This window comes from Pelophylax lessonae, assembly GCF_965119305.1.
Source record: "Pelophylax lessonae genome assembly, chromosome: 3".
Lineage (NCBI taxonomy): Eukaryota > Metazoa > Chordata > Amphibia > Anura > Ranidae > Pelophylax > Pelophylax lessonae.
In genome coordinates this window covers 610,264,532-610,289,668 of record NC_138770.1, presented here as the reverse complement: position 1 = coordinate 610,289,668, position 25,137 = coordinate 610,264,532, and positions in this window count along the sequence as shown.

The window sequence follows — 25,137 nt, the reverse complement described above, 5'->3', positions numbered from 1 at the left end:
ACCCCCCACGCTACGCCACTGGTGATGGCGAACCTTGGCACCCCAGATGTTTTGGAACTTACTTTGCCTTGATGCTCAACTACACTGCAGAGTGCATGAGCATCATGGGAAATGTAGTTCCAAAACATCTGGGGTGCCAAAGTTCGCCATCACTGCTCTAGGGCATGATGTGTGTTTTTAGCTGAATCAGCAGGTGAAAATAAAAGGAAAAAGATCTAAGGACTGGTATATTTTTTATTCTTGAGTTTAGATGCACTATAAATGCCATTATGTAGTCTGTTTTTAGATTTATTTTAATAATTTCAGCTAATTATATTCTAAGACATTAAGATATTCAGATCCTTACACCAATAACACCTGCAGTCTTTAATGGGTTGAAGGGAAATCTGAAATTACCTCCTTACCTTTTTCCCCAACGACTCCTACAGAATTAAATGATCTGAAAATGGATGGAAATGCATGGGTGGATGGAGAAGATGAACGCCAGGGTGAAAATTAGAGTCATATAGCAGCCAGACCATATCCTCTGAGCTGGTTTAAATGTACAGTTTTTATGTTTGACTGGAGGGAAACTTTAAGCAGATAAAAATAATATTTAGATTATGATACTTTTTTCTCTGAAAACCTAAAGTTGAACTCCACTCGTTTTTAGTCTTGGAAAAAGTGGTGAAAGATGAGATCCTATGTTGGATTTTTATTGTTGAAACTCAACTGTGGAGATTTCCCTCACTCATTCACTGCAAGGGACATTTCCAGGTCCAACTGTTTTAAACGACAGTGATTGATTCACCAACAGTGAATGTTTTGTGAAGAAACCATGCTATAAATATGACATTGGGTGTGGGGAAATCCGACCACAGACAGCAATAAAAATGGTTCCAACTCTTCCCCACTCTATTCAAACTAAAGAGAAAAAAAAACCTGAGTCGGCTGAGTTGGAATGATTCTGTGTTGGTTCAGTCCCTGACCATTGCCGTGTCATTACTGTGCTATTCCTTACACCATGGATGGTTGTCATTTCCAACAGATGTCATCTTTTGTCCAAAATAAAATGGTAAGCCTTTTGCTACACAAACATGTTGTACTTTGATAGGGGGTCATCTTTACTATGCTAGACACAATTGCTAGCATTTATGTACATATGATTCCATGACATCTTCATGTCCATTTAACTGATATATGCTATGTTTTATCGTTTAGAACCAGTAGAAGGATTACATGTTTTTGGTCCTGAAGAAGCCAATCCTAGAGGGTCTATACCCCGGAAAAACATGTAGGACCTATGTGATCCATATTACTACTACTTGCGATTCACTTATCATTTTGAAATGCAAATGTACATGTCTGTTTTTCTATGGTCTTAAAGCAAATTGTATTTGAAATAAAATCTTTTTTATATTATACTATAGTCCTTGTTGGATAAATTGTCTCCACCACTTTATCTATGCCTCTAAAGTCCCATGCCTTTGGCAGGTAGCAGTCCGTGTACCCTTCCAGCCCTTTGGCTTGACCGTATATCGGATCCGCTCCTTGCCCAATTTTTATTTTCTAATGGAGATGAGTATACATGTGCATGCCGAAAAAATTTGTTTTGTTTCGTTTAGTTAGGATTCGTTAATCTAGTTATTTCGTTTAGTTAAATTCTGTTGATTTGTTAAATTCGTATTTGGGATTTGTATTTGGAATTCGTTTAATGGCATTTTCTAAATTCCTTTGAATTTACCGATTTTTTTTTTCAAAGCATTCAAATCGATAAATTTTGAATCGGTTGAATCGAAAACTTTGGATTTTCTTTTTTTTTTCTCGATTCGAATGTGGCAATAGGAACAAACAAAAGAAAAATCTTCATCAAATGATTACAATGACTCTTTAAATCACTTTTAGCTTAACAAAAACCGAATTATTTTGGAAATGGTACTCTAATAACACACACAGTCTTTGATTTCAGAAATATGTTAACAGTTCGAATTCGACCGTACTTCGATGTTAAATTCGATTTGAATTTCAAAGAGAGAAATATGTGCCCACAGACATCAACATCAAACCAATGCACCATCAAAACACAACTTTATTGATACACAAGTAAAAAATCCCCATTAAAAACATTTTAAAAACAAACACATGCATATATAATTAAGAAGGACTCTGGAACTCCAGCTCCAAAGGTTAGAACTTATATTTTTATCCATAACTTAGTAGCGATAGAGTCCATGGATACTCTCCATTAGGGATGGGCTCTGTGTTTCAGTGCAACGTAAGTTCAACTCGAACATCAGCTGTTTGTGTGTTCGCTGAACACACGACCAAATGGGGAGCTCAGCGGGAAGTTTGCCCACCGATGAGCGCCCCATAATGCACTGCACTCTTGAAGTGCATTGATTGCTGATGATTGGCCAAAGCAGGATAATTTGGCAAGGGAAAAGGGGGCTTACCTAAATGGAGGTAGGCGATGACTGAGTGGGGTCTTTAGGAAATTTAGGAGCAGTGGCTTTGGTCCTGGGAGTCCAGTGGAAGATCAACAGACAGGAGGACAGCTTCTACAGCATGGTTTTCGATTGTGGCCTCCCCCCCTTTTTTTGGTGCATGTATGGAGTCGGTGGATCAGCTGTTGTCAGAGCTGCGGGCTGCAGCCACGTTCAGGGGAACGAAGTGGCTGCAGGCTCAGGTAGCCTCTCTGCTGGGGGATGGGTTATCGCCTACAGCAGGGGGTAAGGGATGCTCTACGTGCTCACAGGTCTCGGCTTCCAGAACGTTTTACTCCAGAATCCTCCCCCAGGGCTTGGCGCCATCAGGCCCGCCAGCGAATCGATCCACGTGCCTGGTAGGAAGCCTCTTCAGTGGCGGAGCTCCATGGGCGGGGAGCGCAGGCATGTCAATGCATCTCCCCAGCCTGCTTGGCGGCTGGTGCAGGACCATGCGGACTCCTCCTCTGGCGATGAGCCTGTCAGGGAGGAGTCCCTGTGAGGGAGAAGTGCACTTGCGGACACCGGGCGGTTTCATCCTATGGCTGGCGTCTCCCAGGCTTCAGAGGCCCCCACTACAGCCACTGCCAGAAGGAAGAGGACCGGGAACAGAGGTCACACGTCGAACGCCATTGGCTCAGGGTGCTCCACTTGGACGACCAGGACATTGGTGGGCGGAGCTGTTGTGCAGAGGCGGGGCCAGAAGCCACATAGCTCCTCTACACCCAGGCTCCTGGATCTTGAGGTGCTATCAGAGGTGGTGCCATGGACAGAAGATGGACAGTCGGAGGGCAGCACCGGTGGAGTCTGGACCGACAGCTGGTGGGATATCTCCTGGGCAGCCTGGTGTGTGCTCTGTGTCTTCTGTGTCTGTTTGTAGGGCTTTGAGGGAGCTGCTGGGGGTGGGGCGTGGGACGTTTACCTCACCACCGGTTTTTAGCTCGGGTTTGGTTACTGTCCCTCAGGTGGTGACTGACAGTACCGCCACTTCGGGGTCAGATACCAGTGTGGGGGACTTGCTTACCAGCTTGCGTGAGCTGGTGCAGCGATTCGAGTCTGGGGAGGGGGGGGTGTCTGCCATACACCTGCTACTGCATGGGTCCCCCCTAATATGGAGTCAGTTGTGGGTGGACAGGTACTCGTGCCCGGGGGCAAATCTCAGGCTGGTGGTGTTTCTTCTGAGGTGGCGGTTCTAGTTGCAGGTGGCGCTCTGGCCCAGGCTTTGGGGTGGAGGTTTTGACTTTGAGGGACAAGGCATTGCCGGCGGGGGATGGCATAGGTAAAGTAGACTCTATTTGCTTGGCAGATGCGGCTAGGTGCGAGGTTTATGTATGTTTCAAGGGCCCACTCGGTGTGCACCTACAACAGGAAGTCCGGCAAAGGATTTGGAAGGGTGAGTACAGGGAGATATTTGCTCTCCTGCCGTTGGAAAAATTTAATTTAGACAGGCTCAAGCCGGAAGAAAGCAAGAAAGAGGACAAGGAAAGTGTCCATATAGACTGATCCCCTGTACCTTTGCCAATTGGCTGCAGGCATTCGCCATTATGATAAGCGTTATTGGTGAGAAGAACCCCGAACACTGTTTGGCTCTTTTTTGCTATCTTGATGCCATTAGCGAGGCCCACAGGGTTTATGGGGGCAGGGCATGGCATCGTTAGGATGAGCAGTTCCGGCAGAGGAGAGCCATCCGTCTGTCCTTGCGGTGGGACCACAAGGACATCTGCCTCTTGATGAGGCTTATGACATTGGCATGGGCGCCTACTCAAATCCTGGACAGACGGCTGCAAAGAAGAGTGGTTTCTGCTGGCAGTACAACGTGGGATCCTGTAAATTTTAGGGGTAGTGCTATTTTAAGCATGAATGCTCTGGTTGCGGAGGTTCACACCCCTTGTCGCGTTGCTTTAGGCAGGGGAAGGCACACACCGGTGAGTCTGCAAGCAAGAGGGAGGACGCCAGTGAGGGTGGAAGGGATGCGTCCTTTCCTAAATAGATACTCTGACCGGGATGCTGCCTTGCTGTTGGAGGCTGGTTTCTCTGGAGGGATTTTGCATCCCTTGTGAATGTTTTTTCTATCCTTTATGTTAATTAAAGTTTAAAAAATGTGTTAATAAAAGGCTGCTATGGCCATTTTCACTCCATTCACTGTGTGGTCTCCGTTATTGGGTTAGTTAAGGTGTAATAGTTGGTGGGTGAGTTTATTATGGATTTTCAGCCAGTAGTAAGGGTCGACATCTGTTCTACACTGTCTAAGCAAGTTCCGGAGCAATAAAAACAAAAAAACAAAAAAATAGCGCGGTGCTATCATGACCAGGTGAAGAGGGGAGACAGGATAGGGAAGGGTTAAGTGTAGGGGATAATTTGGCAAGAGAAAAGGGGCTTACCTGATTGGAGGTAGGCAATGGCTGGGTGGGATCTTTAGGAAATTTAGGAGGGGTGGCTTCAGTCCTGGGAGTCCAGTGGAAGATCAACAGACAGGAGGACAGCTTCCCACTTACCCTCACGGTTATTGTTATTCTTCTTCTTCATGGCTTGTTGTGTTGTCCTAATGGATGTCATTGCAGCTGGGCGTTTTGTTGGTCTTTGCTGGCGGGGGTAAAAAACTTGAGGATAAGTGAATGGTTCGGGATACATTGTGGTATGTGTCCCTTTGGTGCATTCCAGTTAATTTCAGTTTAACTAGAATATAGAAGTGGTTGCACTGCGGGTAGGGTGTTGTCTCCGAGCCGGCACGTTGCGGCTGGAGGCCTATTATGAAAAAGGCCCGCAGTGTACAATGGAACATATTTTGGGGTGCCCCAAAGACCAACAGGCTTAGCGACTGATCCGTTTCTGTTTTAAGGAATGTTTTTTCTATTCTCTATGTTAATTAAAGTTTAAAAACGTGTTAATGAAAGGCTGCTATGGCTATTTTCACTTAATTCACTGTGTGGTCTCCGTTATTGGGTTAGTTAAGGTGTAATGGTTGGTGTGTGAGTTTATTATGGCCTTTCAGACTGTAGTAAGGGTTGACATTTGTTCTACACTGGTCATGCTTTGTCTAATCACAGCACAATATACTGTCAGAGCCATGATTGCCTTTGGCCAATCATGGCTCAGGGGCTAAGTCCACACCCCACACTAAATAAGGCTGCTGCTTACACGGCAGCCATGTAGAGTGTGTGACAATGGAGATTGGGCAGGTAGTTAGTGGATAGTGTGTTCAGTCAGTTTAGTGCAGTCAGTGTAGTGTGCAGGCATACCCCACTTTTAAAATGTATGGATATGTTGTAGTCCTGGGTCCCCTCTCGGTGCTCCCCAAGTTTGGTGTCCCTGTCACTTATGGTTCAGGAGCAGTGCCAGGTCAAGCTGACCCCCCCCCCCAGCCCCAAAGCACCTCCCCTCCATGTTGAGGGCCTGTGTCCTGGTATGGTTCAGTGGAGGGGGGAGGTGCTTACTCGACACCCCTTTTCCTGACCTGCCAGGTTGCATGCTCGGATAAGAGTCTGGTATGGATTTTGGAGGGGACTCCACGCTGTTTTTTTTTTTTTTTCTTTTCAACTTTTGGCTTGGGGTTCCCCTTAAAATCCATACCAGATCTGAGGGGACTGGTATGAACTGGGTATGCCATTTTTTAAACGTTTAATCTGTAATGCCGAGTGTTGACAATACATTACACCTGCGAGCAAGTTTAAATTACATTTTTTCCTTTAGAATTGTCAGTATTTCTGCATTAGGCTCCATACATTGTACAGAAGCGCTACTCTACAGGCACATTAAGGGGACCACCCAGGCATGATATTTAAAGGAATTTTTCATTCTTATTGTTTCACTTCAAGCATCAATAAAATCAGTGCTCCTTTAAAAAGAAAATGCTCATTAGTGCTCATTAAAAAGAAATTAGCATTGATACATGTTCCCCAGGGCAGTACCCAGGTCCCCATACATTTTTTATGGCAATAACTTGCATATAAGCCTTTAAAATGAGGACTTTTGACCAAAAGGCCCAAATCATGAAGCTACCAATGATGTAATTTACAAAAATGTGCCCCAATTTGTGCTCCATTTAAGTGGTCTAGAGGAGGACATGAAGAAGGGGTGCAGTCCCAATATGGCAACTCAGTTCAAGGGAAGACAGCTATAATAACTCCCTTGCATGCCAGTTGTACAAGCAAAAAGTCCTTCACGAGTATCTGGGATTGTAGGGTGATAATTCCATGTACAGGGTAGTTTTCAATGATAAAGTGCATGTCCAAAGGAGCAGGAGGATCTATGGCGTATAGTATAACCCCATATACAGCAGGATGATCAACCAAGGTGCTAAGAGCATGTATACTTAACAGTAATCGATTAGCTTTCTTTTTTCGATTGATCAAGGTGAGTGTGCAGATCAATTGCAAACAAAAGGAATGACCGCACTTCCGATAAATTTCAAAGAAAGGAGTGTCTTTATTCCACATCAATCGAATTGGCAAATACAAATACACGCTGTGAGTGCAGGACAACCGGTGGACGCGTTTCACGACTGGATATGTCGCTTATTCATCACCAAGTTCACTCTGGATGTGCATCAGCCATATATACACCCCATACATGCAGCTGGCAACAATTGGAGTCATCAAACTGGTTGTTCCTCCCATCGGTCAGCTGTTGGAAATCTACGGCTAGATTGCACAGACAGAGTGACCCCAACAAAATCCAAACTTAAAAACACTTGTGCAAAAACATTTTACATATATATGGATATCAATCAAAATGAATATCCTAGGTGGTGTGTGCTAAAGTAAAGAAACAATCAAGAATAAAAACATATTCAGTGTTTATAATACATTTATCATATATATAAAAAAGATGTATATGTGTATAAAGTATAAATGAGAAGAATATGTATTGGAATCCTTTGTGAGTGACCTCAAAAATAAAAATAAAAAATGTGTGAAGTGATAATAATATTAAAATTATATATTATTAAAAAATAATATACAGTGTCACAAGAAAATTCTTGATGTCTAAAAAAGCCGTTTGACCGGCCACAAAAAACGATGTAGTGTATTCAGAATAGGAGAAATATAAATGTCAAATATGCAAAAAATGCAAAAAACTCCAATCTGTAATTTCTGCCCAACAATCATATGTGAAATAATATGATGATATATATTTTGCAGATCAAAATTGCAGATCAAGCCAGCCTGACTGGTTTGGCCAGTGCACCCAGCTGCATCAGAGGCATGGCGGAGCCATTGGCTCCTGCTGCTGTCAATCACAGCCAGTGAGAAGAGAGCGAGGCCGAGCCACGCTCTGTTTGTGGACACACGGTGCTGGCTTGGGAGCAAGGGGCTTCTTCTTGGATCTTCTTCTTGGGCACTAGATGAGGGGAGGAGCCAGAAGCAGCAAGAAAAGGAGGATCAGGGCTGCTCTGTGCAAAACCATTTAAGGTTATTCTTTTTATTATTTATTGAAGGCAATGTAGCACAACCAAAATCTACCGTATACTCCTACTGAAGAAGTCTCATCTTTGGAAGTAAAGTGTATAGGGGGACAGAGCCTTGGACGTGACGTCTTCCCATGGCCATTTTGCTACAGAGCTGAATGCTGACATATGTGTTTGACACGTGCATTTAGGCTAGCACTTGCTGCGTGCATCACTTTGTAAGTGCAAAATGTATCTGTTATATATTAAAACTTTTAAACTGAGAATATTAGACCTTGTGGGCTTCCCTTTCCTTCCCATATACAGTACATTTGATGTTCCTGAGTGTCTGAAGACCTGTGTATCCGGTTTATAGGAAAAAGGAGTGCTGATTTGCCAAGCGTCTGGTCAGAACCATTATCTCTGAGGGGAACACAGCTTGCTTTGACCTTTCTGGTAATGCAGGGGTCATGGCTTTGAAGTTAGCGGCCAATGTGGTGGAGACACAGGGGCACAGTGGTGATTGCACTATTTCTTGATTGGACTTTACATTTAGATTTTTACACAAATTTGGAATGTAAACACAATCATTTGCATAATTTGAGCATTTTGGAATATTCAAATTTTTTGTAGTATAAATTATAACCCTCCCTTGCTCTATCCAAAGTAAAAAAAAATACATTTTTGCCTATAGTTCTACTTTAATTTATCTTATCGAGTGTTGTGAATTTACCTAATTGGTGTTAGCTGGCAACATTACTTTTAAATATTTGGAGCATAGGTCACATATTTATTATTGTGGTTGCGCTAATTGATTTTGTATCACATTGGTTCTTATTATTTTTATTGCTTCTACATCTTTACATTTTATCCATAGCCCTGCTCCCAGTAGTGTGCTGACTATGCTGACAGCTCTCCTGCTGCCTGTCCTTGATTTAGGCGTATTTTATAATAAGATCATTGGGCACAATTCACCAAAGGTTATCGCATGCGTTATGACAGTCACGTGACCACTTAACGCATGCGATAATGAAAATGTAAATTCACTATTGCTCGTATGCGATATTTAGCGCAAACACCAAAAACAATAGTTAAATACCACATAAAAAGGCATTAAATTAAATTCACAAAAGAAAATAAATAAATGCATGCGGTAATTCGGTACTGGTCAAAGCTTGCGATAACTATAGCAATGGTCAACCCCCCTCCCCCCAGTGATTGGTTAAAACAATAGGTGGAATCTGGAGTAGGTGTCAGCTGGATTTTAGTGAGGGGTTGTTTCTGGAGGCTGGCAGATAGCATAGCATAGAGGATAGATCTCATTGAATCTAGTCTTCTGGAGCCATGCAGAAGAGGAGGAGGAGGGGAAGATCTCAAGTGGTCCTTTTAAAGGAGCGAACACTGTTGGATCAATTCACGGATGATGATGCCCTGCAGAAGATCAGATTATACAAGCAGTTCAGGATATCATCCGAAGTCCCTTATCATGGAGCTTTATACCCAACTCATGGGGTATCTTAAGCCCTCAACATAGAGAAGCCATGCCATACCAGCCATGACTAAACTACACTTTTTTTAAAACGCATCATATTAGATACCTGCGATAAGTTATTGCATGATTTAATGTGGTATTTAGGGCCCTTTCACACTTGTTCGACTTGTCTTGCGATTTGGGACTTCAAAGTCACATGACAGGTCATACCCCCATGATTTCCAATGAGTATCGTTCATATCTGTGCGACTTCAAGTCACAGCGACTTCAAAGTAGTCCCTGCACTATTTTGATCCGACTTTGATGCGACGTGAGGCCCATAGACCTCAGAATTAAACAGGCATTGCTTCAAGTCACGTCAAAGACACGTCAAGGTTGCAGCAAAATCGCGTCAAAGTCACTGCAAAATCGCAGCAACGTCGCGTGACTTTCAGTTCCCACAAGGGTGAAAGAGGCCTAAGGCATACTTCAGAAAGATAATGCATGTGAGAGAGTTCCATAGTGAGTTACACTTTTTCTTTTTTTTCTGAAAGTTGTGCGTTATTTTACTGCATACTCGGAAATATGGCTTAGTGAATTGTACCCAATGTCACATATTGTCACAGTTAACACTGCCAGTTGCTACAGAGTGAGTTACCCGGGGGGGCCCTATCAAAGTTTTGCTATGTGGCCCCATGAGTCGTAGTTCTGCCCCTGAAAAGCATACTTCACATTTAATGAGCTTCAGCTTTTTACAATATATCTCTACAAGCGTTTCAAATCAGCCCCATCCTCCCTCATGCAGAGCTGTAGTGCAGCGTGGGTTAGGAAAATGTATCGCCACATCACGATGCAGACTGTATCCCTCTCATTTCCCCCTGTCATCTTGGGTTCCCGCGTTCCTGGTCCTTAATAAGTTAAACATCTCCAGCGTGCCCTCCAGGTAATGAGCTCCGTTCAAGCGCTGCACAAGCCCGATCTGGTCTGAGCATTGAGTAGAATAGATTAGGCAGGGGGAATAAATGAAATTTACTGCACGCTTGGGATGTGTCCCCGCTGAACGTGGGAGGGGGAGACATAATTACTCCACTTTTGTGCTTGTGTAGAGATTGCAGGCAGACGATAGAGGTAATCCATGCAAGAATGATTAACTCAACTTAATTCTGCCGCACTTGTCGACTTTATGGAAATTGTACCAAACTCTGTCTACAGCTTTAACACTGAATAGGCTGCTAGCGGAATACACCATCAAAATACATGTCCATGGTCTTAAATAATAGAGGATTATTAGTTCTGTTTAGCCAATTTTGTGATCCAGACACTACAGTCAAACAGAAGAAGTTATGGCCCTGCGCTGTACATTACACTGCAGTCAAGCAATACAGTATGGTTTAGTTTGTGATTGGACATTACGAGCAGCAACACTCTTATAAAGTCATGACTGCTAATAAACTTAAGCCCATTCTGACCAGTTATTACAAACACAAGACCTGAGTGGTGGGACGGGCCCTTGCATAACCCCTTTTCTAGAGTTCAGGCTCCACCACATCACCTTAGTGTCTTAGTGGCCAATCCCGTCAAATCCACCTAAACTCCCCATTTATCACAACGCCCACATAGCTGCCAAGCTTCCAGCAGTCAAGGCTCCCTTTCCCTAGATGATGGGGTCAAGGGGCCTTCATTCTTCTCTCTCCCTTCCTGTTAGCATGTTGACACTGCTAGACTGACACAACCGTGCTAGAACTGGCTCAGGATTCTCCCTCTGCCCCAGTTACTTATGTTACTTCTACAGTGCCTTGCGAAAGTATTTGGCCCCCTTGAACTTTGCGACCTTTTGCCACATTTCAGGCTTCAAACATAAAGATATAAAACTGTAATTTTTTTTGAAGAATCAACAACAAGTGGGACACAATCATGAAGTGGAACCAAATTTATTGGATATTTCAAACTTTTTTAACAAATAAAAAACTGAAAAATTGGGCATGCAAAATTATTCAGCCCCCTTAAGTTAATACTTTGTAGTGCCACCTTTTGCTGCGATTACAGTTGTAAGTCACTTGGGGTATGTCTCTATCAGTTTTGCACATCGAGAGACTGAAATTTTTGCCCATTCCTCCTTGCAAAACAGCTCGACCTCAGTGAGGTTGGATGGAGAGCATTTGTGAACAGCAGTTTTCAGTTCTTTCCACAGATTCTCGATTGGATTCAGGTCTGGACTTTGACTTGGCCATTCTAACACCTGGATATGTTTATTTGCGAACCATTCCATTGTAGATTTTGCTTTATGTTTTGGATCATTGTCTTGTTGGAAGACAAATCTCTGTCCCAGTCTGAGGCCTTTTGCAGACTCCATCAGGTTTTCTTCCAGAATGGTCCTGTATTTAGCTTCATCCATCTTCCCATCAATTTTTAACCATCTTCCCTGTCCCTGCTGAAGAAAAACAGGCCCACACCATGATGCTGCCACCACCATGTTTGACAGTGGGGATGGTGTGTTCAGGGTGATGAGCTGTGTTGCTTTTACGCCAAACATAACGTTTTGCATTGTTGCCAAAAATTTCGATTTTGGTTTCATCTGACCAGAGCACCTTCTTCCACATGTTTGGTGTGTCTCCCAGGTGGCTTGTGGCAAACTTTAAACGACACTTTTTATGGATATCTTTAAGAAATGGCTTTCTTCTTGCCACTCTTCCATAAAGGCCAGATTTGTGCAGTATACGATTGATTGTTGTCCGCAAGGCACTGTATATAACTGGAATAAATGTTTTGGATTCTACACTATATTGTCAAAAGTATTGGGTCGCCTGCCTTTACAAGCACAAGCCTCAAACTCGACCTTGCCTTTAGCAGTCACTTTAAGGGAGTGGCTTTCTCTGGCCTTCCGGGACTTCTGTGGCTGTTCCTGGCAGAAACCTGATTGAAGATCCATGCTGTAGATGAGAGGCTCCTGCTCACTTGGCGTCAGCTTGTTGAGCAGCTCATCGCAGTGCACACACCGGATCAAGGCACTGACTACTGCGGTAGGCCTCATGCAGCCAGGATAGATCAAGCACAACCTCTCTGTCTCCTCGATCAATCTGAGAGCAAATCCCGCTAGATTCTCCAACTAGACACCGGTGTCCATCAATGTCACCTCATGCATATCAGGCAACCAGGTCAGCACTGGGTACACACGAAGACATCTTAATTCTTCCGCAAGTCTCGGGAGTCTCCCGTTTCCGCCCTGAGCTCACGGACACCCGCAAGCTCAGGGAGATATCCTGGCATTAGCAGAGTGAGAGCAGCGGTCAGTGTGAGTCATCTCTGACTCAGTCTCAGGCCTGCAGTGTAAGAACAGAGCCGCTACTTCCTTTTGTAGGTCCGGCTCACAGGCAGAGTGATACCAAATGCACTCCGCCTGTGGGAGGAGAGGCATACAGAGGAAGCAGCGGCTTTGCTCTCTACTTCAGCTGCGTGCTTCCACTCCAGGAGCAATTTGGCGCGCGCCATCGGCCACAACACTGGCTGCACAGAAACCTCGCCATCTGTATGTATTATTACCTCCTCCTCTGAAACCAACTGTGACCAATTAACCCAGAGGCCAGCACCAGAGAGCAGTGTGACCAATTTACCTCCTCTGAACCAAACTGTGCACTGTACGTCACATTAAAACAGGATTCAGAAGTCAGCTGTCTCACAAAACTCTTGTATATCTGATGTCTTGCAAAATTAACAAATTTATTGACACAGACTGCTATGAGGTTGAAACTTCCAGCAAAATTCTCAAATCTGCTAAACAAGCGTCAGTGTGGAGTGCCACCTCCCTGAAATGAGTTTGCCACCTCCCTGAAATTAGTTTTTGCAGGTTGGGATGTCTACACATGTGCACCTTCCACCATCTTGCTCCTCTCTCTCTCTCCACAAGCAGACCATGCAGGGTCTCCTCTGGGGCATGGCTTAGCCCCCAAGCTTCCAGATTGGCTGGGCCCCTGGCTCTGATAAGCAGGCCTATTCCCACATGCTCTGCTTAAACCCCTTGTTGACTAGACTGAAACTTGCACACACAGGCAGTACATTGATGACTGTACCCGATCTATTGGTAGCAGGTGGTAGCAAGCATTTACTGAGGTTGCCATGAGCAACAGCAAAGTCTGTAACACATGTTACACTGTAGTTAGCAGGGTTAGGGCAGTCCTTAACATCAGCCGTGGTTGGGAAACTGACAGACCCCTTCCTGCAGATACCCGCTGGCTTACCCCGATCACCATGGGCAACAGCAGACATTTTGGTGCACTGTTTACTGTTCTTAGCAGGACATTGCAGCATACAGTCACTTTTTCCAGCTTATTGCAGATCCCTGAACATTTTGTAATCCATTAGCGAGATCGCCCGCTGTGGTTGCCATGGTTGACAGCACATGATACAGTTCTCACTGAACAGCAGACTTTAAACACAATAGTCCGTCCCAGCCGCAGTTTGAGGCAACTGGGTATGCGATGCAGTACTGGCTCGGCAGCAACTCCTGCTGGTTGCTATGGACAATGACACTTGGTAGGAGCACACAAGTCCGTCTCCCTGGTTTTAACCCTCACAGTGGTCCTGAAGCAAAGCACAGTTGTCAGAGAATTGTTTGCAAAAGAACTGGCACATCTGGTAGTAACCAACAGGATCGCATATTGAGGACGGCCACGAATATTGATGCGCACGCAATGCATGACAGATCCTGGTGTACAGTGGCCTATATAAAGTCAGCAATCTGATCCATAAAATGCTCAATCATCATCAACATCCCCATGTGTTCCTGTGTTCCTGTCAGGGAATTCCTGTAAAACGTCTGGCTAACAGAAATGCGCATGAATTTTTTCAGAAGGGCTATCAGAAATGCACAAACGCGAACGGGCAACCTCACAATGTATGTTGGCGGCATACAGAGTATTTAAGGATGTCTCTGCCTGTGCTCTAATGCTGACTGGTCTTCAACTGTCCCTTTGTCCTGTGTACTTCCAGTGTGTTTCCTCGGTTGCTGACTCAGCTTACTCCTGACCTGATCTAGGATCCTGCTTGTCTTGACGTTATTCCTGACCCGGCTCGTTCCTGACTCTGACTCTCCTCCTGATTTGTTACCTCGTTGCCCGGCTGTTATGACCCTGGCTATCCTGTGACTATGCTCCTGACTTCGATCCTGGCTTCCCGCCTTGTTTGAGTGTCTGCCTGGCTGTCTGCGATCACAGTTCTGGGACCCACTGTGCGTTCCTGCTGCAAGGCTGCTGAAAGCTCAGACCTGACACATGCTCTGTTCTTGCAGTGCAAGTGGAGTGCTTCTTTAACCTCAGCTGAACTGCGGTGCACGGCTACTGCTCATGATCTGATGGCTATCCTGCCTCCGCAGAATTGCATCCCCCGCTGCAAGTCCCTGAGTCTACACCTGCAGGCACTCTTGTTCGTCCTGTCCCTTGGCACCCTCTGTTTCACTCTCAGTGGGTCCTGAGTTGGAGATACAAGAGAGGCCGACCTCATCATTTCAGTTTCCCTTCAGGTACGTGACAGTTTCTGTTTCTGCTATTATTGGATTTCCTGATACACAACCAGTTTGCCTTTGACCTGTCTTGTCTCCATTCCTGGCTTTGACCCTTGGCTTGCTCTAATAACTCCGCTCTTGCCTGCTTACTCATGTATGACCTTGGCTCGCTCTTCTGACTCCACTGCTGCCTGATTCACAGTATATGACCCAGTCTTGCTCCTGACTCTGCTTCCTGCCTTGCTCTTGGCTGATATCCCGTGTATGACTACTGGCCTGACACTTGTCCCTGCTTCTGATTCTCCCTTCTGCCAAGTATAATTTTGTACTTCTGGGGGACTGCTGCTCTGCAGTGCATCCTACTCATCCAGCCGCCAATCAGTGAACATCTCCTCTGCACTTTAGCCTGTTGCAGCTGGCAACCCCTGCTTCTTAGCATCCCCTGTCACCAGCTTCAGGGGTGCCCTGTACTCAGCCGTAAGGCAAGCCATCTCAGCAATCTGGCCTCCGACCAGGTATGCGACAACAGTCCCCTGGCTCAATAAACTCTAGTCGCTGGTTGCCTTGGGCAATATCCCAGAGGAAGTCCCCAAATGTAGTGCACCCCCTAAGGAGCCGCAAGTAATTGGGATCCCCCACCTTGCACAGCGAGGCATACCAAATTTTTACAGGCACTCTTGAGTAAGAGAACAGTCCATGACTTTGTTATTTTTGTTTATTGAGGGGTAATAACTTGAATATGGATGGGAGGTTATGAAATGCCCATTTGGCTTCAACAACAACTTCAGGGACAACTCTTCCTATTTACAGCTATTTGTCTATATACAGCTCCTCTTCTTCACTCTAGCACACACTTGCTTGCAAAACTTAGCTTGAACACTATGAATACCTGACAGTCACTCAATCAGATGAAGCAATGGCCCATTACAGGCAGGAACCCGAGGCTCCTTGTGTAGCAAAAGTTTGGTGTCCAGCTTGCATTACTCCTGTAGCTACTGATCCCAGCACCACCTCTTCAGGCACTGCCAACCCACCTGGCTGCAGCTTCCATTTCACTAACCCTCCAGGCTAACTTTCCCCACAGTCCTGAAGACTGACACTCATCAGCCCACCCGGCTGACTCTCAGGAGATTTCCCAGACGTGCTGACCTGCCCCTGCTATTCTCTCTGTGCTCCAGTGTTTCCACAAAGGGTTTCCTCCTTGTATTTTGAAAGGAATCTTCCATTACCCAAGCCCCAGGCCCGAAGTCACCCCCCCCCCCCAGACTAGGAGGCACCCTCAAGGGCCACTGACCGCCTCCTCAGCACTCCATCTCCATCTTTCACCCGAAAGCCCCTCCCTGGCATGACTCATGCCTATTTATGAGGTGGCCTGCCTCTTCCAGCCCTTTACTGAGGATTGGTTGAGGTTTACACAGCTCAGGCTTAGCCCTAAGCTAACTACAGTATCTCACAAAAGTGAGTACACCTCTCACATTTTTTGTAAATATTTTATTATATCTTTTCATGTGACAACACTGAATAAATTACACTTTGCTACAATGTAAAGTAGAGAGTGTACAGCACAGCTTGTATAACAGTGTAAATTTGCTGTCCCCTCAAAATAACTCAACACAGCCATTAATGTCTAAACCGCAGGCAACAAAAGTGAGTACACCTCTAAATGAAATGTCCAAATTGGGCCCAATTAGCCATTTTTTCCTCCCCAGTGTCATGTGACTTGTTAGTGTTACAAGGTCTCAGGTGTGAATGGGGAGCAGGTGTGTTAAATTTGGTGTTATTGCTCACACTCTCTCATACTGGTCACTGTAAGTTCAACATGGCACCTCATGACAAAGAAATCTCTGAGGATCTGAAACAAATAATTGTTACTCTACATAAAGATGGCCTAGGCCAGTGATGGCGAACCCTGGCACCCCAGATGTTTTGGAACTACATTTCCCATGATGCTCATGCAATCTGCACTGTAGTTGAGCATCTTGGGAAATGTAGTTCCAAAACTGGAATGTTGTTCCAGATGTTTTGGAACTACAATTTCCATGATGCTCACGCAATCTGCACTGTAGTTGAGCATCTTGGGAAATGTAGTTCCAAAACATGGGGTGCCAAGGTTCACCATCACTGGCCTATGATATAAGAAGATTGCCAGGATCCTGAAACTGAGCTGCAGCACGGTGGCCAAGACCATACAGGGGTTTAACAGGACAGGTTTCACTCAGAACAGGCCTCGCCATGGTCGACCAAAGCAGTTGAGTGCACGTGCTCAGCGTCATAACCAGAGGTTGTCTTTGGGAAATAGATGTATGAGTGCTGCCAGCATTGCAGCAGAGGTTGAAGGGGTGGGGGTTCAGCCTGTCAGTGTTCAGATCATATGCTGCACACTGCATCAAATTGGTCTGCATGGCTGTCATCCCAGAAGGAAGCCTCTTCTAAAGATGATGCACAAGAAAGCCCACAAACAGTTTTCTGAAGACAAGCAGACTAAGGACATGGATTACTGGAACCATGTCCTGTGGTCTGATGAGACCAAAATAAACGTATGTGGTTCCGATGGTGTCAAGTGTGTGTGGTGGCAACCAGGTGAGGAGTACAAAGACAAGTGTGTCTTGCCTACAGTCAAGCATGGTGGTGGGAGTGTCATGGTCTGGGGCTTCATGAGTGCTGCCAACACTGGGGAGCTAAAGTTCATTGAGGGAACCATGAATGCCAACATGTACTGTGACATACTGAAGCCGAGCATGATTCCCTCCCTTCAGAGACTGGGATGCAGGGCAATATGCCAACATGATAACGACCCCAAACACACCTCCAAAATGACCACTGCCTTGCTAAAGAAGCTGAGGGTAAAGGTGATGGACTGGCTAAGCTCTCCAGACTCAAACCATATTTAGCATCCGTGGGGCATCCCCAATGGAGGGTGGAGGAGCGCAAGGTCGTTAACATCCACCAGCTCCGTGAAGTCGACATGGAGGAGTGGAAGAGGACTCCAGTGGCAACCTGTGAAGCACTGGTGAACTTCATGCCCAAGTGGGTTAAGGCAGCGCTGGAAAATAATAATGGTCACACAAAATATTGACACTTTGGGCCAATTTTGGACATTTTAACTTAGGGGTGTACTCACTTTTGTTGCCAGGGGTTTAGACATTAATGGCTGTGTGTTTTTATTTTGAGGGTACAGCAAATTTACACTGTTATAAAAGCTTTACACTCACTAATTTACATTGTAGCAAAGTGTAATTTCTTCAGTGCTGTCACAAAAAGATACAATAAAATATTTACAAAAATGTGAGGGGTGTACTCACTTTTGTGAGATACTGTATGTTTATCTGCCCTAACAGACCTACACTAACAAACCTAAATTAACTCTAGCATACTTCTAGATGGTGCTACAAAAAAATCACTTCCGATGGCGACGGGTGTTAACATCCGGAAGTGACGTTAGATGCGCACGTCGCGGGTAGTGGCCACGCCCCCTGTCTTGCGACGTGACGCATCATCATTTGGTGCCAAACGGGTGGAGGAGACCACATGAATCCAATGTTCACACCAGATTATTTGGGGAGCGACCATATAGACAAGACTTAGGAATCAAAGTATGGAATGCGATGTCGAGGGTACAGTGAAGGGGATGGTGTTGAGGGTATTACTTATGGCTATCTATTTTCTTAGTCTACAGTGCCTGATACATCCGTAGGACACCTGATCTTGGGTTCACCCACCACGGCGGATATAGTGTATATACCCAGATGTTTATCTTTTTGGCTTTGCAGCTTAGTCATTTTAACTGCATACATATAGCCACCTTTCAGGTAGGACTTTCTTTTATCTTGCTTATAACCCTAATTACATGAGTAGTGGCTGCTTAGCGGTGACTTTTATATATGGATTGCCAGTGTCATTTATACAGTAACAGTGCATATTATTTAGCATTGATTACTATATTAGTGTCACTGGTCCCCAAAAAGTGTCAAAAGTGTCAAAAATGTCAGCTAGGGGTCCGATCTGTCAGCCGCAATGTCGCAATCCCGCTAAAAATCCCTGATCGCCGCCATTACTAATAAAAAAAAATTAATAAAAAAGTCAAAAAATCTATCCCGTAGTTTGTAAACGCTATAACTTTTGTGCAAACCAATTAAAATATGTTTTTGGGGGATTTTTTTACCAAAAATATATAGCAGAATACAAATTGGCCTAAACTGATTTAAAAATCAGAAAATTGAAAATTACATTTTTAAATTTTTTTTATTGGGAATGTTTTATAGCAGAAAGTAAAAAATATGGCGTTTTTTTTTTCTAAATTGTCGCTCTTTTTTTGTTTATGGCGCAAAATCTAAAAACCGAAAAGGTGATCAAATACCACCAAAAGAAAGCACTATTTGTGGGGAAAAAAAAGGACATCAATTGTATTTGGGTAGAGCGTCGCACGGCCGCGCAATTTTCCGTTAAAGTAATGCAGTGCCGAATCACAAAAAAAATTGCCTGGTCATTAAGAGGGTAAAACCTTCCGAGGCTGAAGTGGTTAAGTAGTTATTTCATGCAGGTGGACACCAGATTCACTTCAGTGACACACCAAGTCATGCGATGCAGGGGCTTACTCACAACACAAGTTGCTTAACAAAAATTAGCCGGGGGTGCCAGGCTTGAACGCCAATTAAAAGATACAACCAAAATTGACTGAAATATTGAGCAAAAGTATTGCATAAATCGAAAAAAAAAAAATGTTTAAATGTTACAGAGATCAGAGATCAGATTACACAGACTGTGCAATTGCTAAGAGGAGGGACACGCCTCATCCCTTTTTTATAGCAGAGAAAGAACATCAGGCTTAGTCCATTATACACACACTGCCAACAAATATGCAGAAATTCTCAGAATTTCCCCCCATGCTTTGCAAACTTAGCTCCGATTTGAGAGCCTCTGTTTTCTTGAATGGTCTGTACATGCTGTGAAGGAGGACAGAGCATAGAGATAACTTTAACAGTGTTCGGCTGCTCCTTTCTTGGCCAATCAGCAAGCAGGGATACATTCTAGACCAGTCATGTCTAAAGTCCGGCCCGCAGGCCAGTTGTAGCCTGTCCTTTAGTTCCATACGGCAGCAGAGACACCGCTGACTTTTGTCAATGTCTCTCTCTGAGACATCTCACATCCCCGCCCCGATGCTGATGCGATGGCTCTGGGGGCGGGGCCTCTGGCCTCCCTCGGCAGCTCGGCTGCTCCCGAGTCCAGCTCCGTCCTCGCTCTGCTCTATCTGGCTGGCGCCGCCCACATCTGCACGGGAGTGCAGAATGAAATTGAAAACTGCATTCCTTCTTTCCTTCACCGCACACAGCCACTTGTAGAAGCCAACCGAGGATCTTGTGGAGCTGACCGAGGAGGTGTCATCTCTACAATTCTACTGCCTGTTTATGTAAGTGTGATTTTATTTTTGTATATATATATATATATATATATATATATATATATATATAGTCGGCCCTTACGCATGTTCACTTCATCAAGTCTGGCCCTCTTTGAAAAAAGTTTGGACACCACTGTTCTAGACCAAGCTGTAATGCTATAACTACACTGGGGATAAATTAGGTCTCAGGCTTGGCTGTGCTATCTGGTAGGAGTGTCTTGGTTATGGGACTACCTGAGCACAAAAACAAATCATTTGGCACATATACTTCAGCTGTGTTTTAGCCATATGCTGGGAGTTTGGTCTGACATTCCCATGTATGTAAAAAAAGAACTATAGTTACAGTTCCAACAAAATATTACAAGGTTACATTTAAAGAGAAACTGGTCCAAGCTAACAGGGAGAGTTGCAGAGCACTGAGATGAAACAAAACCAGAAACATCTATATAATGCTGACCTGAGATGTGTGGTTCCATGTACACTCAAAAAAGGATTTCCAAAAAATAAATAGAGATAGAGATGAACCCCTGGAATACTGGGAGGGCAGGCTTGACCTCTGGTCAGAGCTTGCACAATTTGCAATGGAACTCTTGGCTTTCCCCTCGTCCAGTGTCCTGTCCGAAAGGATGTTCAGTGCAGCAGGGGGGATCGTGACCGATAAGCTCACTCGCCTAGCTCACGACAGTGTTGACTACCTCCCATTTTTAAAAAGGAATGAGGCATGGATCTCGGAGGAATTCAACACATGTGACCAGTAGACTATGTTTGATTCCAATTCCTCATGACAGGCTACAAATATCCGCCCCCACCCATAACGATTCATGGTCCCTGTCTTAGGTAAATACAGCGGCATAAAAGGCCTTTTGTGTCCGTTGAATGCCTAATTGCTATAGTCTGTCCCTGCTCCACACAGCAACCTCTCCCTACACTGACAAAAGACTTTTGTGGACCTATTAGCTAGCGATTTGTGTCACTAACACTCTGTCCCTGCTCCACACAGCAACCTCCAGCCACAGAATACAAAGTTCTTTGCTGTCAGGTGAACCCATGTGGACTAATTTTTTGGCCTGTACTGGCCGACACTTACTTCTGTATCCTGTGAATGCCTAATGTACCTCAAGCCACAGAATACAAAGTTCTTTGCTGTCAGGGGAATGCCTGTGGGCTCATTTTTGGGGCCTGTAATGGCCGACACTTACTTCTGTATTGTGTGACTGCCTAATGTACCTCAAACCACAGAATACAAAGTTCTTTGCTGTCAGGTGAACTCCTTTTGGCTAATTTTGGTGCCTGTACTGGCCGATACTTACTTCTTTATCCTGTGAATGCCTAATTTTTCAGATTGGAATTGAAAATCAATGGGTCTGTAAACTTTCTGCTAAATTGCGGAACGGATGCGGACCCATTTTACAGACGTGTGAATGGACCCCGTATGTATTTGACATGTATTTACTGGCTGCTGTCAGTTCTGGCTGATTTAGAAAAAAATATATTTTTTTTTTGCTGAAAAAAAACAAATAAATGTTATGGCAACTTTTCCAATAGCAATACTTCTGGTATGTCAATGTCCATGTTGTGGGACTATGTGTGCACAGTTAGTAAGTATTTTGTGGCTGCAAATATGACCTGGAGGTTTTTCATGTTCACCTGTCATTAAAATCATTGGGGCCCGCTGCGAACCTGCGGTTCGCTAACACTTGAGCGAGTTCGCACGAACCGTTCGCGAACCGTCCCGACTCCCGGCAGATGTTCATCCATCACTACTGTTTAGGCACAATTATCATTTCTAGATGTTCCCTATAACCAGTGTTGGTGGTAATGAGTTACAATGTTACGATTATTTTTTAAATTACGATAACTACGTTACTTTTTTTTGGTAACGTAGTAACGTAACACGTTACATTCGTAACATTTGTAACTGCATTACTTTACTTGGCTTGAGTAACGCGCTTTCCTGCATTACCCAAGCCTTTGACATCTCGCGCGGGCCGAGGAGGAGGTGGGAGGATGGACTCGAGGAGACGCGGGGGATCGTGTGGCCAAGGAGGCGGCGGGAGGACGGACTCAAGGAGAACGGGGGATCGTGTGGCCGAGGAGGAGGCAGAAGGACGGACTCGAGGAGAACGGGGGATCGTGTGGCCGAGGAGGAGGCGGGAGGACTGAGGAGAAGACGCCCGCCACTGCAGGTAAGTGCACTGCTCTCTGGCGTGGTCACTCTGGCATTGAAAGGAGGCACACTGTGGTCAATCTGGGGGCACGCTGTGGTCACTCTGGGGGCACACTGTGGTCAATCTGGGGGCAGGCTGTGGTCACTCTGGGGGCACACTGTGGTCAATCTGGGGGCACGCTGTGGTCACTCTGGGGGCACACTGTGGTCAATCTGGGGGCACGCTGTGGTCACTCTGGGGGCACGCTGTGATCACTCTGGGGGCACACTGTGGTCAATCTGGGGGCACGCTGTGGTCACTCTGGCATTGAAAGGAGGCACGCTGTGGTCACTCTGGCATTTAAAGGGGGCACACTGTGGTCACTCTGGCATTGAAAGGGGGCACGCTGTGGTCAGTCTGGCATTGAAAGGGGGCACGCTGTGGTCACTCTGGCATTGAAAGGGGGCACACTGTGGTTATATATATATATATATATATATATATATATATATATATATATATATATATATATAAATAAAACAATAAATATTGTATTGTTTTTTTGTGCACTACAAATAAATATGCACATTGGAATTTGTTCATATTTTTTTCAAGATAAAGTAAAGTAATAAGTAGTGAAGGTACTTTTCAAATGCAGTAACTAGTAAAGTAATCTTATTACAATTTACAGAAGTAACTAGTAACTAGTTACATTTTTTGAGTAACTATCCCAACGCTGCCTATAACATAGCAAATTTTTCATTTTTAATTCCAGTTCCACAATAATGAGTTAACCAGCTTTTACAACGATTGCTTCTAACTGAGTCCAATAGATCATTCTGGATTTTTGCATCATTAGCTTTGGACCCTAACAATAATTCATTGTAACTGGTTGTTCTGTTCTCCTCCAGATGATCTTCATATCTCAGGAAGGAGTGTGCCTTGAAGAAATAGCCCCGTGTGACTCATAGATTTGTGTGCACAATGTAAAGTCGGATTATGATTGTTTATCTTCTGTGCAAGAAATATGGAAAATGCAAGCAAGGTAATTCCCTCTGTTGTTCTATAGAAACTGGAGAGACAATGGGCTCCATTCACAAAAGCATCTCACATGTGGTATGTAGGTGTCCAGACACATTTTCCCTAAATACTGCATGCGACCCTGAAACTGTCAATTCACTATACAGTTTGACATTATTTACCGCAAACCGCTGGAAACGCTCAGTAAATACCGCAAGAACGGGTGACAAACTCAATTCACAGAAGGAAGTACTGTAAACAATTAAATGCATGCAGTAATTTAGTAGTGATTGAGGCATGCAGTATTTATGGAATATGTACCCAACATGATTGCTAAGGAGTGGGCAGCTGCTGCGTCCCTAACAGCCAATGAGTCATTAGCTGTCATCAGATGGATTGGGGGGGGACCCCACGCTGTTTTTCGTCTTATTTTTTTCATTGGCGGCAATCCTTTTTTACTCTCAACTGTCAGCGAGGAACTCTGTTGACAGCTGATGACTCAGTTGTTAAGGATACGGCGGCCACCTGCTCCTTAACATGGTATTTACTACTGTAAATAAATACGCCAGCTACCACAAGGCATTAAATTACCACGTTTTCACTACTAAAATACCGCATGACTTCATAAACTAACTCATGTGGTGTTTTAGTAGTGTTTTTTTGTAAATGGAAAAACTTTTGAAAAATGCTGAGTGGTATTTCATCGAATTTTTTAGGTGTTTCATACTGGTTTGTGAATGGAGCACAATGCTGGCTAAACAGTGAGCAGACCAGTGGTGGCCCTGAACCACTGAACAATCGATACATGATTTTAAAAAATCATCAAATTGGATATTGATCAAGCCAAGAAAATATGGCAGTGGCAACTACCTCATTATGCCTTTGTCTTACAGGGGTTTTTTTTTTGTGGGGGGGGGGGGGGGTTTACAACCTCTTTAATGTTGATTGCATCCCTGGAAATTCTCCATCATTTTCTGTGTCTCTGTCCCCATATCACCAGGACAAGAAATGGGATTCTCCCAAAATGGGTAACAGGAACTCAGGGAGCAATAAAAAACCCACGATTTTAACCCTTTCCCAACAAAAAAGGTGTATTGCTGCCGGTATCACAGTTAGGGAAATTCCCCATCACTTCCTGTTCTGGTGTCACTGAGACAGGAAGGAAAAAAAAACTTCAATAAGACAAAGACCTCTTGAAATCTTAAAGTAAACCGCAATATAAGGATTGCATGCTTACCCGCTATACATGACATACATGAACAACAAAAAAGGTGTTGTATTGCTGCCAGTATCACAGTTAGAGAAATTCTCCTTCACTTCCTGTTCCAGTGTCACTGAGACAGGAAAGGAAAGAAAGTTTCTTCAATAAGACAAAGACCTCTTGAAATCTTCTCCACACTCAAAAAACAAAACAAAAAACTTCTCTGGATTTTTTCAAACTAGGGGGGGGGGGGGGAGTTGGGGGAGGGGGATTTGGGTGAAATTGCACTTTCAAATCTGCTGAACATGGAGAAACTGAATACAAAAGGTATCTTATGATGGACTGGGAAGATCATAAATATGACTCTTCTTTAGTTATTTTGCTTACGAACTTGTTCCCACCAGGTGCAGTGAGGGCCAACATGTGCAAAATTTTGCGTTTTCTGCACAAAAACACACTAGTGCAAACACCCACGGATGCCATTAATTCTTAATGGAACCCCCACGCATCTAGCAAACGGGCATAAATTCAATCCCAACAAACTGTATGGTACGG